Here is a 14,458-nt window from a genome sequence, read left to right on the forward strand (position 1 = left end):
TCTTGAGGTCTACTTTCTTCCTGCTGTTGAAATCTTATCTCAAGTCTTTTAGCAGCTCATAAGAATGTAAGTAGATTCCTGCTAGATAAGACAGAAAGACCATCTAATCTAGCATCCAATTCTCCCAGCTTGTCAACAACATCCTTCCTAAATTGTGGTGCCCAGAATTGGACACAGTATTCCAGGTGTGATCTGACCAAGACAGAATAGAGTGTCCCTTCCCTTGATCAGACCATACCTGGGATACTGTGTCCAATTCTGGGATGTGTCCAATCGATCTGTGATGGGTCTATTGCTGAAAACCTCAGACACTGTCCAGCCAAAGTTTGATTTCAATGGGAGAGTATTAAGTAGGTATTTAATTCTCCCATTGAAATATATGGAACTTGAAGTTTTTAACTTTGACTGGTATGTTGTAGCTCCTGCAGGGGCTTTAGGTTATGAGCCCCTATGTTTCGACAGATTTATGGAAAGAACAGAAGATTCAGTGGCCTTTCAAATTGGCAGATCTATGCTGTTTACATCAGCATTTGTCACTGGCATGGAGGTGGGGAAACACCTCATAAAACAGTTTTCAGGAAAAGAAAACCACCGCCCACAGATTACTAGTTAGATTGACGGCAGCCTGTAGCTACGGTAAATATCAACTTCCTTTTTGAATGAGAAACCAATCCGCTCAATTTTCCTCCATCTCATTGATTTCTCTGAGAGCTGTGTTAAAAGCAAAGGGCTTCACTCTCAAGCTGCATAGCTTATTCATTTATAAAATGCATGTGTTCCTTATGGAAAGGAAAAAGTCAAATCAATAAGAACAGTGAGGATAACAGCAGCATTTTTTAAAAAATAAAAAACCCACTTCTGTAACGAAACTGATGTTTATCTATACCTTGCCATCAACAGCTTGTCACTTTGTTTTAGAAGGCAAAGATGAGAACTTAAAATAACTTAATTATAGTGGCTATCACCATGTGGAAGGCATTATTCCTTAAGTGTTTTCCCATTTCCAGTGTAAACTCTCAGGAACCAGGTTTAAATTCCTCCTCCTTCTTACATCAGTTTATGTTTCTCCTTTTCATGCTTTGTTGAGAACTTGATCATGGGTCACAATTTCCCCCACCCACTGAAAGTCCTGTGGACTTGAAAGAAACCTAAAAATCACAGTGTGGAGTATGTCTAACTGTAACACAGATTATACAAGTTGTGGGGGCAGAGGTGAAATTATGATGATAGGGTCCAGTTCTGCTGGGGGGGGGGCTAAATTATTTTTAAGCAGTTCCTGCATATCTGCTAAATAATTTGCAGAGCGAATGGAATAGTTGCCTTGCTCTTCCTTTGATGTCACAACGAAGGCGATTTGCCCAATCCAAAGAATAACATATGGTCTTTTAACACATAGAAAGAAAGTCTTACTGGTTTGGCTTTCACAAGTTTCGACAAAAGGAAGGCTGAAAGATCATATCCCCGATTCCCCACCCACAAACATGGGTATCCACAGAGGTTTTTTTTCCCAGGGGAGGAGACAAAGCTGATACTCCAGATGAACAAACAAACATAACACCAGAGAGAGAGATTCCTGATAGGTCCAATGACCTAAGCATTTTCTTAAAAACACCAACCACAAAACAAACAGTGTTAAAAAAAAAAAGGTGCCAGTACTCACCATGAAGTTATTACAGTAAATGCCACACTTTTTAACAACAAAAATATGTGCCGGTACTATGTACCCTTGAGTACCCCCTGGAAAAAAGCACTGCATATAAAAATAATAAAAAAAGAGACTAAGGGGGCATTCCTATGGCAAGATCTGCTGGGTTGAGCAGTTTAGGATTCCTGGCTCAATCCCAGCTCAGCTGAAGATACTCTGGTGTAACTTGCTCATTCCACACTTCACCCTTACCAGACAGTCCCAAGCAGGATTACAGCAATAATAAAATACAGCAATAAAAACAATTGATAACAAATGAGAAACACAGCTAGAAATATATATATATATATATATATATATATATATATATATATATATATATATATATATATATATATAAATATATAAAATTAGTGTCAAAGGCCAGGTAAAGAAGTGAATCTTCAGCACATGAGGAAAGCCTACAAACAATTAAGGTGCCAGACACATTTTAATAATGTTGAGGTGCATTTTCTGTGGATTTCTTCTTTTCACATCAAAACCTCCATAGGTAGTTTGTCTTTTAAAGCAGAAGTGGGGAGTTTAGAGTCAAGGAAAACCCACTTGCCAGTTCATTTTCATTTGGTGTCACCTTTCCCCTTGGATAGCTTTTGCTGTCTCTCAGATATAATGTTTCTGTTGCAATCAAGTCTTTTTCTTCCCTCTGCAAACGAAACTTCCACCGATACCCAAGTATCCAGATTAAGGCATCAAGACGAAATGAAAATGAAAACAAAAAAAGAGAGTGACATTTGAGTGACAGGAGTGGCCTTGTCCTGTCTCTCTGCCTCAGGGGGTTGGTCAGTGGCTTCTGGCAAGATCTTGCAAGAGCCCCATGACAGCGTCTTGCGGACACATCCAGAGGCCTCACACGAGATTCCTGAGACCCCAGTGAGCGAGGTAGAACGCCTCACTTACTGGGGCCTTGGGAAGGATGTGAGAGGCCTCTATGAGATCTCACAGGGCTCTTGGGGAACCCAGAAGCAACCACCACTACTTCCCTTGCATTCTGTTTCCTGGGCAGTGGTGTAGCATGGGTTGCTGGCTTCCGGGACGGAGCAAGTGTTGCTCCCCTCTGGTGGACTGGGCAGTGGTTAGTCCTTTTACTGGCCCACATCTAATCAAGGGAGTCTTTCCTTGAAAACTAGCCCTGACCTAGAAGCAGAGATAAGCCAGAGAAATGCGAAGCCAAGTGTGCCGCTGTGTCGCCTCGCCCTCCTATCCTTCTGGCAAAGTGCTTTAGGCAATGCACCTAGCTCCAGCAGTGTTTTTCCACCTTCCTCTTCCTTCCTCCATCCTCAGAGGGTGCTGCTGCTGCCCTCCCACTCCCTTCCTCTCAGTGTGCAGGCTTCCCTTCACTGGCCATGAGGAGAAGGAGGTGCCACTGCTGCCCCGGTCCTGAAGGCCTGGGCCAGATACAGCTTGACTCCCTGCAGCTCCAGCTTCAGTGTAGGAGCCTGTCCTGGGAGTGCCTAGTTACACTCTCTCAGAAATTTGCACCCGGGGTCATGCCTCCCTGGCCCTCCACGCTATGCCTCTGCTCCTGAGGCGGCTGCCTTAGTCCGCTTCATGTACAGAATGGCCCTGTTGAGAAATTACCCCACCCCATGCATCAAAATAACTTGCGAGGCCCCCTTTAAGTGTTTATTTATCAGTATTAGCCCCAATCCACAGGCAAAGGAAGCATGCGTTGGAGAAGAAGCATCTGTCAGGAAGAATGGCCACCCCTGTGTACAAGGTGTAGAAGCCACGTTACTACATTGTTTGCAAGTACTCCCAACTACTTAGCCTTTCGGATGCCATTTTGAATTTTGAGAATATTAGAAATGCCTGTCCATTTCGGTAGTTGCAGCCGCCCTGTGAAATGCCCTCCCATCAGATTTCCAGGAAATAAACAACTATTTGAATTTTAGAAGACATCTGAAGGCAACCCTATTTAGGGAAGTTTTGAATGTTTGATGTTTTATTGTATTTTTAATATTTTGTTGGAAGCCACCCAGAGTGGCTGGGGAAATGCAGCCAGATAGACGGGGGATAAATATATTACTACTACTACTACTACTACTACTACTACTACTACCTGAAGTCATCCCTTTTTCAGGAAGTTTTTAATGTGTGGTGTTTTTAAGATTCTGTTGGGAGCCACCCAGAGGGGCTGGGGCAACCCAGTCAGATGGCCGGCATACAAATAATAATTTATTATTATCTTAGCAGAAGGTGAACAATTTTATTTTTGCTCACCAGATGTACTTAAACTATTGAACTCAGTGCTTTGGCAGGGACGTCACCAGGATTCTCTGTAATAAATGAGCAAATGAATTACATCACTTCCAGAGAACCTACACATGTCGAATGCGACATAAAATGATACGAAAGTCTGATAGCATCTTATCTCTGTGTCTAATTAGTATTATTCATGCTGTTATAAAGAAAGTGAGGACCAGAGATGTCACGTTCTTTATTAGCTACCCTCCACTCTGTCTTTTTCTCTGTTACTCATATTTTCTTACACCTATTCAGTTCAATGGAGCTTAAAGGTAAAGGTAACTGACCATTAGGTCCAGTCGTGGACGACTCTGAGGTTGCGGCACTCATCTCGTTTTACTGGCCGAAGGAGCCGGCGTACAGTTTGCCTAGTCCACCCTCCAGTCATCTTGGGAAGCCGGCATGGAGGACACAAGGCCAAAAGCACTCCTGCTGTTGGCCAGCAACTGGCACCCTCCGGCATGCTGCCTCTGTTTCTCGGGCAAGCATATAGTCAGCAAGATTATCATAGAGCTAAAAATCACAGAATTGTAGAGTTGGAAGGGGTCATGAGGGTCAACTAGTCCAACTCCCTGCAATTCAGGAATCTTTTGCCCAACGTGGGACTCAAACACACAACCCTGCAATGAAGGGCCTCTTGCTCCAGCCACCGCAGTATCCCAGGTCCATCCCAGTAGCCATTGAGAGCTTTATCCTCCATGAATTTGGCTAAGACTCACTGTTGTTTTATTTATTTCACTTATATCCCACACACCTGATTTCCCCCCTTTTATTCTCCCAGCAAAACCTGTGAGGTAGAATAGGCTGAGAGACAGCGAGTGGCCCCAGCTAACCCAGGGAGCTTCATGGTTGTGTAGGCACTAGATCTTCCTAGATCTTAGCCCAACTCTCATCTTTTGAAAATTCAGTCCTTCAAAAGGATCAAAAAACATGAACCCATTTCAGGGCTTAAACGAAGAAGAAGAAGAAGAAGAGTTTGGATTTGATATCCCGCCTTTCACTCCCTTTAAGGAGTCTAAAAGCAGCTAAAATTCTCCTTTCCCTTCCTCCCCCACAACAAACACTCTGTGAGGTGTGTGGGGCTGAGAGACTTCAAAGAAGTGTGACTGGCCCAAGTTCACCCAGCAGCTGCATGTGGAGGAGCGGAGATGCGAACCCGGTTCACCAGATTACGAGACTACCGCTCTTAACCACTACACCACACTGGCTGTCAAAAAATATATATTTTCCCAAGTTGTGTCTCTTGCTTTCTCAATTTGACCTTTTTACATGGTTTTGTGTGTATTGTGTTGTCAGGGCTGCCTCAGGTCCCAGCTCACAAAGGACCAACGCCAGTATCTCTTTATATACAAAAGTCTTTATTGAAGTTCATTGATGGTTTTACAGCCGTGGCGCGCAGCCCTACGTCTGTAACTCTAGACCGTCGAAGCTCCATCTGAGTCTCCTCCCCCCAGACACCAGTTTAAGACCCTAGCCTTGCTCCACCTCTTCCTCTGCTCCCTTTTCCTCTGGGTCCGCTTGTCCGCCGAGGTCTTGCCCTTCCTAGACTCTTCTGAGGCTGACTCCCCTGAGTCTTCCCCCTCCCTCCGGCGAGCTTTAGGACCTGGTTCCCAATCCGTGCTTTCTCCTGTCCCGCGCGCCTGTACATTTGAACTTGGCGCGCGCGCCCAGCCTGCCACTTTCCTCCTGACCGTTATACTGCTCCTGTCGCTGCTTCCCTCTTCGGGGATGCCAGCTGGACTAGACTCCGCCTCCCTTCTTGCCGGAGGAGACGCTGACTCTGACCTATGAGACTCTTCCCCCCCACTACGCTCCGGTGGGGAAGCTGGCCCTGATTTCCAGCTACTGCTCTGGGAGTCCCCGCTGGCCCCCTGCTTCTGGTGTGTCCCCCCTGGGACCCCCCTTGCCCTGGCCACCGGCGCTCCCTTCTGGGAATCTTCTGATTCACTGGAGAGGCTCATGGAATCTCTCGGGTCACTGTCATTCTGCCCTCCGCTGCCCTCAGATTCTTCCCCTTCGCTCTCCATTTCCCCTCTCCTCTGCGCCTCTGCTCCTGAGCCCCTGACATGTGTGTATTGTGGTATTTTATGCATTATGACTTGCAGTTATTCTTATTGATCATAGTTTAGTAGATATTGACTGTAAGTGTTAAGAGTGAGTTTAATTATTACTTGCTGATGTTTTGAGAGTTAATTTCATTGTGTACTATTATATACTAATAGATTATTGAATATTACTTTGTTGGTTATGAGTCATTCATTCTAAAGTTACATTTTTGGTGTGGGTCTCCGTTGTGTATTTTGTTGCTGTAAACTGCATTGTGTAAAGCAATATAGAAAGGCAGTACACAAATCACAAGGGAAATGAATGAAATACTTTTGCTCAGTGCCTATTTTTCTTTCTTCCTGCTCCAGAGTATGGCTTGGCTCTCTTGCTTTAGTCATCTGCTGCACAGGAATCTCCTACAAAAACTTGCTCTCTGCCTGTGGTCTGAATTGTCTGTGTAGGCAGCCACTATGTGGATAGTCCTGGCCTTTCACCCAGAGAGTTGTACTACCTGGTCATTAGGATGCCACAAAACTACAGGGAAAGGGGTGACATTTCAAAATGTGACATTTTAGGTGAGCATGTAACAAAGGTTGACTCCCCTGGCAAGTCTAGCTGAGATCACCATGTTCTCTACACCCAATTTCATAGGCTAATAGAGAGGGGAGGCTGCAGGAGATGATTTCTTCTCACAGTCTTAGGACATGGGAGTTTGCCCATCTAGGACTGAACTGATGCTCTCGGTTTCTAGACTCAGGGCAAAGTAAGCATCATGAAACGACCAATAAACGAAACCAACGTATTGTCTCCTGGAAATGGGCGCCAACAGGAGGTGAAATAAAATATCAAATGCAGCTTGCAAGTCAGTGGCTGAAGCAGAAGCTTAAGCCAACAATGTATTAGATGACACAGGTATGACTACCCCGTTACTCAAGTTCTGTGGTTCCTTGGCTGAGGATGTTAATTTTTCCACTGTAGATAAAAGGTCATTCATTTGCTAGGTTTGTCTGAGTTTCGTTATTCCTCATGTCTCTGTACCCAGACACCCAACTTTGCACGGATTGTCACAACAGATTCTTGAGTCCAGGCCCACCTGAACTCCCCACCCAAACCCGGAAACTCCTGGGAGATGCTCCAGGAAGCACCCTAAACTGGGCTGTATTGGTACTGTGGTGCTATAGCTTCCAATGTGGGGCTCAAACCCACAACCTTGAGATTAAGAGTCACATGCTCTACTGACTGACGACAACAAGGAATCGAGCCTTTAGTGCAGGGGTCTGCAACCTGCGGCTCTGGAGCAGCATGTGGCTCTTTTACACCTTTGCCGCGGCTCTGGGGCGGATACTAGCGAGGGGAGGAGGCGCATTGTGCGCCCCGACACTCCCCACTGTGGCGGGCGCTGTACTGGCTGTGACCTCGCATGGGGGCGGTGCGTGCATTAGTCACGCACCGTCCCGACGTCACCTTCCCGCCCGCTGTCAGATCGGAGGGCAGCGGCACGCATGCTTTAAATGTTGCAATGGTTTTGCGGCTCCCAGGTTTTTTTCCCTTCGGAAACTGGTCCAAGTGGCTCTTTTTGTCTTAAAGGTTGCAGACCCCTGTTTTAGTGTCACTGGCCCAGTCCTGTAGAATACTCTGCTAACAGATCCAGCAGGTGCCTTCTGTTTTGACTTTTTCAATGCCCACTGAATATGCATGTGTTTTTTTAATGCAGGCAATTAAGAATACATCTTTCCACAATGGTTATTTGCACCCAAATTATGCAATGATACCATTACTGCTACAAGAACAGCATCTGTTCGCTGGTCAAAATTAAGCGACTTGCTTCATGAAAACAGTACATTCATGGGAGAAGGGTTTCCCTTTTATAAGAGAGCAGAGATCAAAAGTTAATCATCCACCAAACCACTGAAATATCTCTTCTCACCAAATCCTCTTCTCTTCCCCCCTGGGAGAACCCACAGCCACTTTCCCTTCTCTTATTTCAGAAACAGGTTTTTAAGTCTCAAAACTACTTTTCTTTTTCTCCAGGGTGTACTCAAGGATATGCAGTACTGGCCCCTCTTTTTTTAGTTGCTAAAAAGTGAGGCACTTACTGGAATAACTTTATGGTGAGTTCCTGCACCTATTTTTCTAGAAAAAAGCACTGCTCAAAACCAAGACCTAGATTTCCTCAAAGCTTTGGTACACAATTGTGGTGAAGGCTTTATAGTAGGAAACCTGAGTGATAAGCAGCAAGCAGCTTAGTTAGATAGACCATACTGCCATGTTACTGTGAGTCTGCAGTGGGAAATCTGGTTATCAAAGGAAGACTGTGGTCTTTCAAGAACCCAAAGGAAACTGGACTTCTGCAATAATCTTCAGTCTGTGTATACCTTGGGATATGGGGCTTAGAACAAGGTTAGCCCTCACAGTGCACACACCAGGAATGAGGAACCTCCAGTCTGGGGGCAAATGTGGCGTTTGAAGCCTCCCTACCTGGCCTCCAGGCCTCTCCTTAAGCCACACCCCTCAGTGGTGCTTTTCCATACCCTCCTTGAGTGCTTTTGCCTGACTGGCTTGCATCCTTGAACTCTGAGGAAGCCTGTTGGTTGCCTGGATGGAAGACAGATGAATGCATGAGAGTCAGGAGTGGGCCTGCAATAAATCACACTGAGTAAATGAAGTTAACTCTTTATTAGAAGAAACAAGGTCTGCTCAGGAGTGCAGGCCCAAGGAGCCAACATCTTTTCTTGGTAAGTCTTGCCCCTATGAGGCAGTTGTGGAGACTGAAGGCTCCCGCCTTCCTGCGGCTGCCTAAGCCTCCTCTCCTGGATCCTTCCCAAGCAATCGGAGAATGTGCTGATGCACTTGTCTCTGCTCCTCTATCTTCATACCTCTTCATGTCTTGGGAGACCAGGCAGGAGGAGAGCTTGTCGCAGCAGGAGGGGAGACACCCTGGCTTCTTCACCAGCCTGATTCATCTCTGCTTCTGGACATCTGCCAGACTCTCCTTACTCACTAAATCCTGTTACATCCTCAGCTTCCAACACCTCCTCCTCCCAGGCTTCTTCCTCTGACCATTCATCCCACCACCAATACCTGGGTTCAGAGCTTTCTTCCCTTAGGTGTTCCCCAACTGGTTGCTCCCACCATTCCTCTGTGTCCAACCAGTCCATGACAGTGGCATGTAGAAACCGCTGGCTTTTGTGAACCTGAAATGTACTCTATCATACAATGATTGGAGACACATCTGCCATGAGTCTGTTGGAAGTTCCCCCATGAGGCGTTGTGGCCCTCAAGAGCTGTAAAATGTTCCCCACCCATCGTACTTCACATGGGTAGAGTATACCTGCTTTATGTGAAACGCAGCCTAGATCTCTTGGCCATCAAGTGCTGGAAAAGGGGCTTGTAGCTTTTGGGTTTCCTTCACGTGTGAAGGGCTCGGCTGATGGACATGTCAATAATCAGGCACACCATCCAGTTAACTGGGAAATAACATTCACTCTCAGCGTTTCAGCACTGCGCGGCTTCAATAATCTTGTCGAATGGGACGTGAACCTTCCTGCTTTAAATATGTCTGTCAAATGTACTGGAAGTGTTTATGACTTAAAAACAAAACAAAAAACCCAGTTTCCTGGAATGACTCCTTTTAATTCTGATCTAGGTTTCATAGAAATGCTCTGAGAATGCTTCTTATCTGCAAATTCTTGAGGGCTACTAGGGACAATCCACTTAATCATCTAATGGCTAAAGGTTACAAGAGTTTACAAGTCACACCGCAAGGATCTTTCACGTGGTTGAGGAGCATTTTATTAGGTTTTGGACTCCATAAACTTTCTTGCATTACATATTGATAATGCAACGCACAGAAACTGATGCAAAGTCTCCCCATCAATATTATTCCAGAAGTGCCTGAAGAAGACACCTCCTGCTGTGTTATTAATTTTTTTTAACCACATATGCTCTTGCATAGGTTGCCAGATCAAGAATGACATTTTTCTAAATATCCCCTTATGCAATGTGTCACGTGGTTTGCTTTAATGTAAACGCCCACACTGAAAACACACAGCAAAATATGATTAATATTCCTATAAACCAGCTGTTTGAGAGCCAGAGAAGTACAGAGTTCATGTCTCTAGCTGCCTACAATCCAGCCTCTTTGTGATCACTCCCCATTATTATTGGCCTAAACTAGGATTTTTTTGTTCACAATTGGCTGCTGAACACACCTTCTCCCCCACAAAAGGGGAGAACCCTAAGGAGTCATTCTGCAACGCTTGCTTGTTTTTGGAGTTCAGGTAAAAGGCAAGTGACCTCCTTAACCTTTTTAAAAATATGCTTCACGTAAACTCCAGAAGGGTTCTAAACTTAGTTTATCATCACAGACTAGGCCACGTTATCACAAATATTCCAGTTTAGACAAAGTGCTGAGGTCCCAGAAAATGATAATTCCCAGAATTCAATGAAGTAGAAATAGAAGATGAAAATAGAATGGAAGATGAAAATTAGAGGGCTATTCAACCCAGCATTGTGTTTTCTATAGTGGCCAACCAGATGCCTAAGCAAAAATTATAAAGACCACAAATCCTCTCCCATTTTATTACGCAGTAACTAGAAGTAGAATATAGTCATCAGAACCAGTAGGCATTGATAGCCACATCTTCCATGAATCTAATTTCTCGCCCTGCCTAAGAACTACTATGATGGATCAGTCCAAAGCCCACCAGACCAAAGGTGTACCATGATAACTAAAGCAGGGTCAGTACAGAGAACAGAGGTTTGTAAGCTCACAAAAAATTGATGTCTTGTTATGAAACTGGATCTGTTATAGGACTTCCTTGTTGTTGAACAAAGTATACCGTATTTTTCGCTCCATAAGACACACTTTTTCCCTCCTAAAAAGTAAGGGGAAATGTGTGTGCGTCTTATGGAGCGAATGCAGGGGGGAGGCAGGTGGGAAAAGCCCCCAAGAGCCACACACACACTCCACGCGGCTCGTGAAAGGGAGCGCTGAGCAGAGCCTGGGATGCATACAGGCTCTGCTCAGCGCTCCCTTTAAAGAATATTTTTTTTCTTGAATTCCCCCTCAAAAAACTAGGTGCGCCTTATGGTCAGGTGCGCCTTATGGAGCGAAAATATACAGTAATTAAAGAACTGACTACATTCTTGCTGATAAGTGTACAGCATGTATTTTGTGAATTAATTACATTCTTCTGAACCAATTAAAACATTTGTAGTATTTTATGGTTTGTGTTGGTGCACATCTTGACATATATCAGGGATGGGGAAACTGTGGCCCTCCAGATGTTGTTGAACTCCAGCTCCTATCAGCCTCAACCAGCATGGTCAATGGTCAAGAATTATAGGAGCCAACACCTGGAGGGCTACAGGTTCCCCACCCCTGACCAGTGCATGGAATGACTGAGTTCAGTTTAACAAGGTTCACTGGATCCATTGAAAAACTTCAAAACTACCCCTGAAAGTAGGTTCCACAATTGCCAGGTGAACAGAACTTGAATTAAAATCACTTGGGGGCAGAACGATTTCTAATTCATTTTCAACTTCATTCTCTTACGGGTGCTTGTTATGCTTTTGACTTGTATTTGGGCCTTGAAGCTAAAATATAACAATTGTGAGGAAAAATAAACTCACTTTTCCCTGTGTGTTTTGGTGTTTTCTTTGTCTTAAGTATATTTTATAGAATCATAGAGTTGGAATAGACCACAAGGGCCATCGAGTCCAACCCCCTGCCAAGCAGGAAACACCATCAGAGCACTCCTGACATATGGTTGTCAAGCCTCTGCTTAAAGACCTCCAAAGAAGGAGACTCCACCACACTCCTTGGCAGCAAATTCCACTGTCGAACAGCTCTTACTGTCAGGAAGTTCTTCCTAATGTTTAGGTGGAATCTTCTTTCTTGTAGTTTGGATCCATTGCTCCGTGTCCGCTTCTCTGGAGCAGCAGAAAACAACCTTTCTCCCTCCTCTATGTGACATCCTTTTATATATTTGAACATGGCTATCATATCACCCCTTAACCTCCTCTTCTCCAGGCTAAACATGCCCAGCTCCCTTAGCCGTTCCTCATAAGGCATCGTTTCCAGGCCTTTGACCATTTTGGTTGCCCTCCTCTGGACACGTTCCAGTTTGTCAGTGTCCTTCTTGAACTGTGGTGCCCAGAACTGGACACAGTACTCCAGGTGAGGTCTGACCAGAGCAGAATACTCCTACAAGACTGCTTGTTGTATTTGGAACGTTGAAAATCTTTTGCCAAAAGGTTGAACTTGAACTGAACAAACTTGTTTGTTTTGTAAATGGACAAAAATGAACTGGAATTAGTTCTTCTTTGGACGCACTGAACTTGGAACAAGTTCCTTTTAAAAATGAACTTTTCAAGCTCTGCCCTGACATACAAGTTTGTCAGCAACAAATCCATTATTAGCCCTTTTTTAAAAAATGGCTGACTCTAAAGTACTCCAGAAACTATCTCTCTCTCATAATTTGCTTTTGAAATTTGGGAATAGAGGAGGAATTAGATAGCTACATTTTAGGATTGGGATAAGAAAAGACTAATAGAGGCAGCTCTATTTCTGGTCTTACTGTTAAAAGCACATAGAAGGAATGTGTGACTTATTTATAAGTTTTGTTTGCAGGACACAAACAAACAAATCCACAGAAAAGGATTGAATGATTCTGTCACTTTTTAGTACTTAACATTTAGGACTTCACTTACAGCATGAATCTGACCTAGCATGCGTTTAATCATCTCTAATGTTAATAAAACTAGGAGAAAATCCATGTTGTGAGATGGCAGGATGAGAGCAGTCATGCTTAATACAGGAGTTGTGTGTGCAGGATCCTGTTTTAGGGCAGAAGATGGACTTAATGATCTCAAGGACCTTTTCCAGAACTGTGAATCATAGCATTCAAAAAGATGAGTAAAATTAGAGTTCTTTTCAGTCTTTCGGGTGCACTGTTATGTTATTTCCCATCAACAAGGCTGCCAGTAACCGACAGGCTTTTGTTGTTGTGAATCTGCATGTAGGGCACCCTTATCCTACAATATAACTGTTGCCAATAGACTATCATTGTGGGGAAGAGGTGTTGGGGATTTTCTTGGCTTCAAGCTATGAGCCTCTCCAACCCAGGCAGCCAGCGGAAGCACTTCAGGAAGTAGTGCAAGTGCTGCTGCTCTTATGCCAGAGAGGGAGCTCTGCTTGTGGGATGACACTTACCTTTCTGGAGAGGACTGTTGGTGTAGATGTTCTGAGGCGGGGAGGGGAGGACTGGATGTGTTAGGGACACGATCCACCAGATCCAAAGCCTTTTGTTCCCCTGACACACCTGCAGAACTCTATGCCAAGGGTGGTGTAGGTAATGAGAGAGAAGAGGAAGCAGTTGCCTTCTCCATTTCTCATTCTGGATGGTGGGCAGAAATGCAAGGTACAGTCATGGGGAAAAGAAAGTACACCTGTGATGGTAACATAGGAGAGTGCTGGAGGTGAAATAGTTAAACAGGTTACCCAATCAGAACCCAGGGGGTGGAGTCAGAGGGACTATAAAACCACCTCTGGGAGGGGTTGAAGGGAGGAGTTGGGTGGTTGGTTGGAGTGGGAGTGAATTGGGATAGAGTCTGCGGGTAGGTTGAGTTCGTGTAGCGAAATAAGCTGAGTCAGGAACAGTTAGGGGCTAGGAAGACAAGTAAATATCTGAGAGGTGGTTTAGTGAGTGAGAGCAGGTAGCAGAAGTTATAGGTCTGGATTGGCCCCCCATGATTGTAATTGACCGATACCGTTTATGAAACCACACGCTTGTTAAACTGCAATAAATTAACAGAAGTTTATGTTCCAATTTAACCCTGACTGGGCTCAGTATTGTACCAGGTAGGGCCTGGGTGGTGGCAGCGAGAAACAAAGTGGTGGCACCGGGATCAATAGACAGTGAAACGTCCGGGGACCCTGTGTGAGCGCCACAACACCTTTCATGATTTTGCATACTGTATTGGCCTGAAAATAAGCTGCACTCCCCTCCCCCCATTCCTACTGTGAAAGGTTAAGTTGTGGCTTATATGCGTGACGTTACAACACGAGGGCAGTTGGGGGTGCGGGACAATGGCGCCCGTCCCAACCCCGGCTCCCAAGCCTCCCCTGAGCCTCTGGCTTATTTGTGGGTGCGGCTTACATTCGGGCCAATACGGTAACAATCACCTACTGCTAAGAATCAGGCACAGGCAAACTCAGCCCTCCAGATGTTCTGAGACTACATTTTCCATCATCCCTGACCACTGGTCCTGTTAGCTAGGGATGATGGGAGTTGTAGTCCCAAAACACCTGGAGGGTCGAGTTTGCCTATGCCTGGCTTAGAAGGTCTTGAAATTAGGTAAATACAATCTCAGATGAACAACAACATGACATATTACACTGTCTTGTGGTTTATTTAACAAAAAAGCGAGAGCCAAAAATGGAGAAGCCATGTGTGAAAA

The sequence above is a fragment of the Podarcis muralis genome, chromosome 8 (assembly GCF_964188315.1).
Source record: "Podarcis muralis chromosome 8, rPodMur119.hap1.1, whole genome shotgun sequence".
Lineage (NCBI taxonomy): Eukaryota > Metazoa > Chordata > Lepidosauria > Squamata > Lacertidae > Podarcis > Podarcis muralis.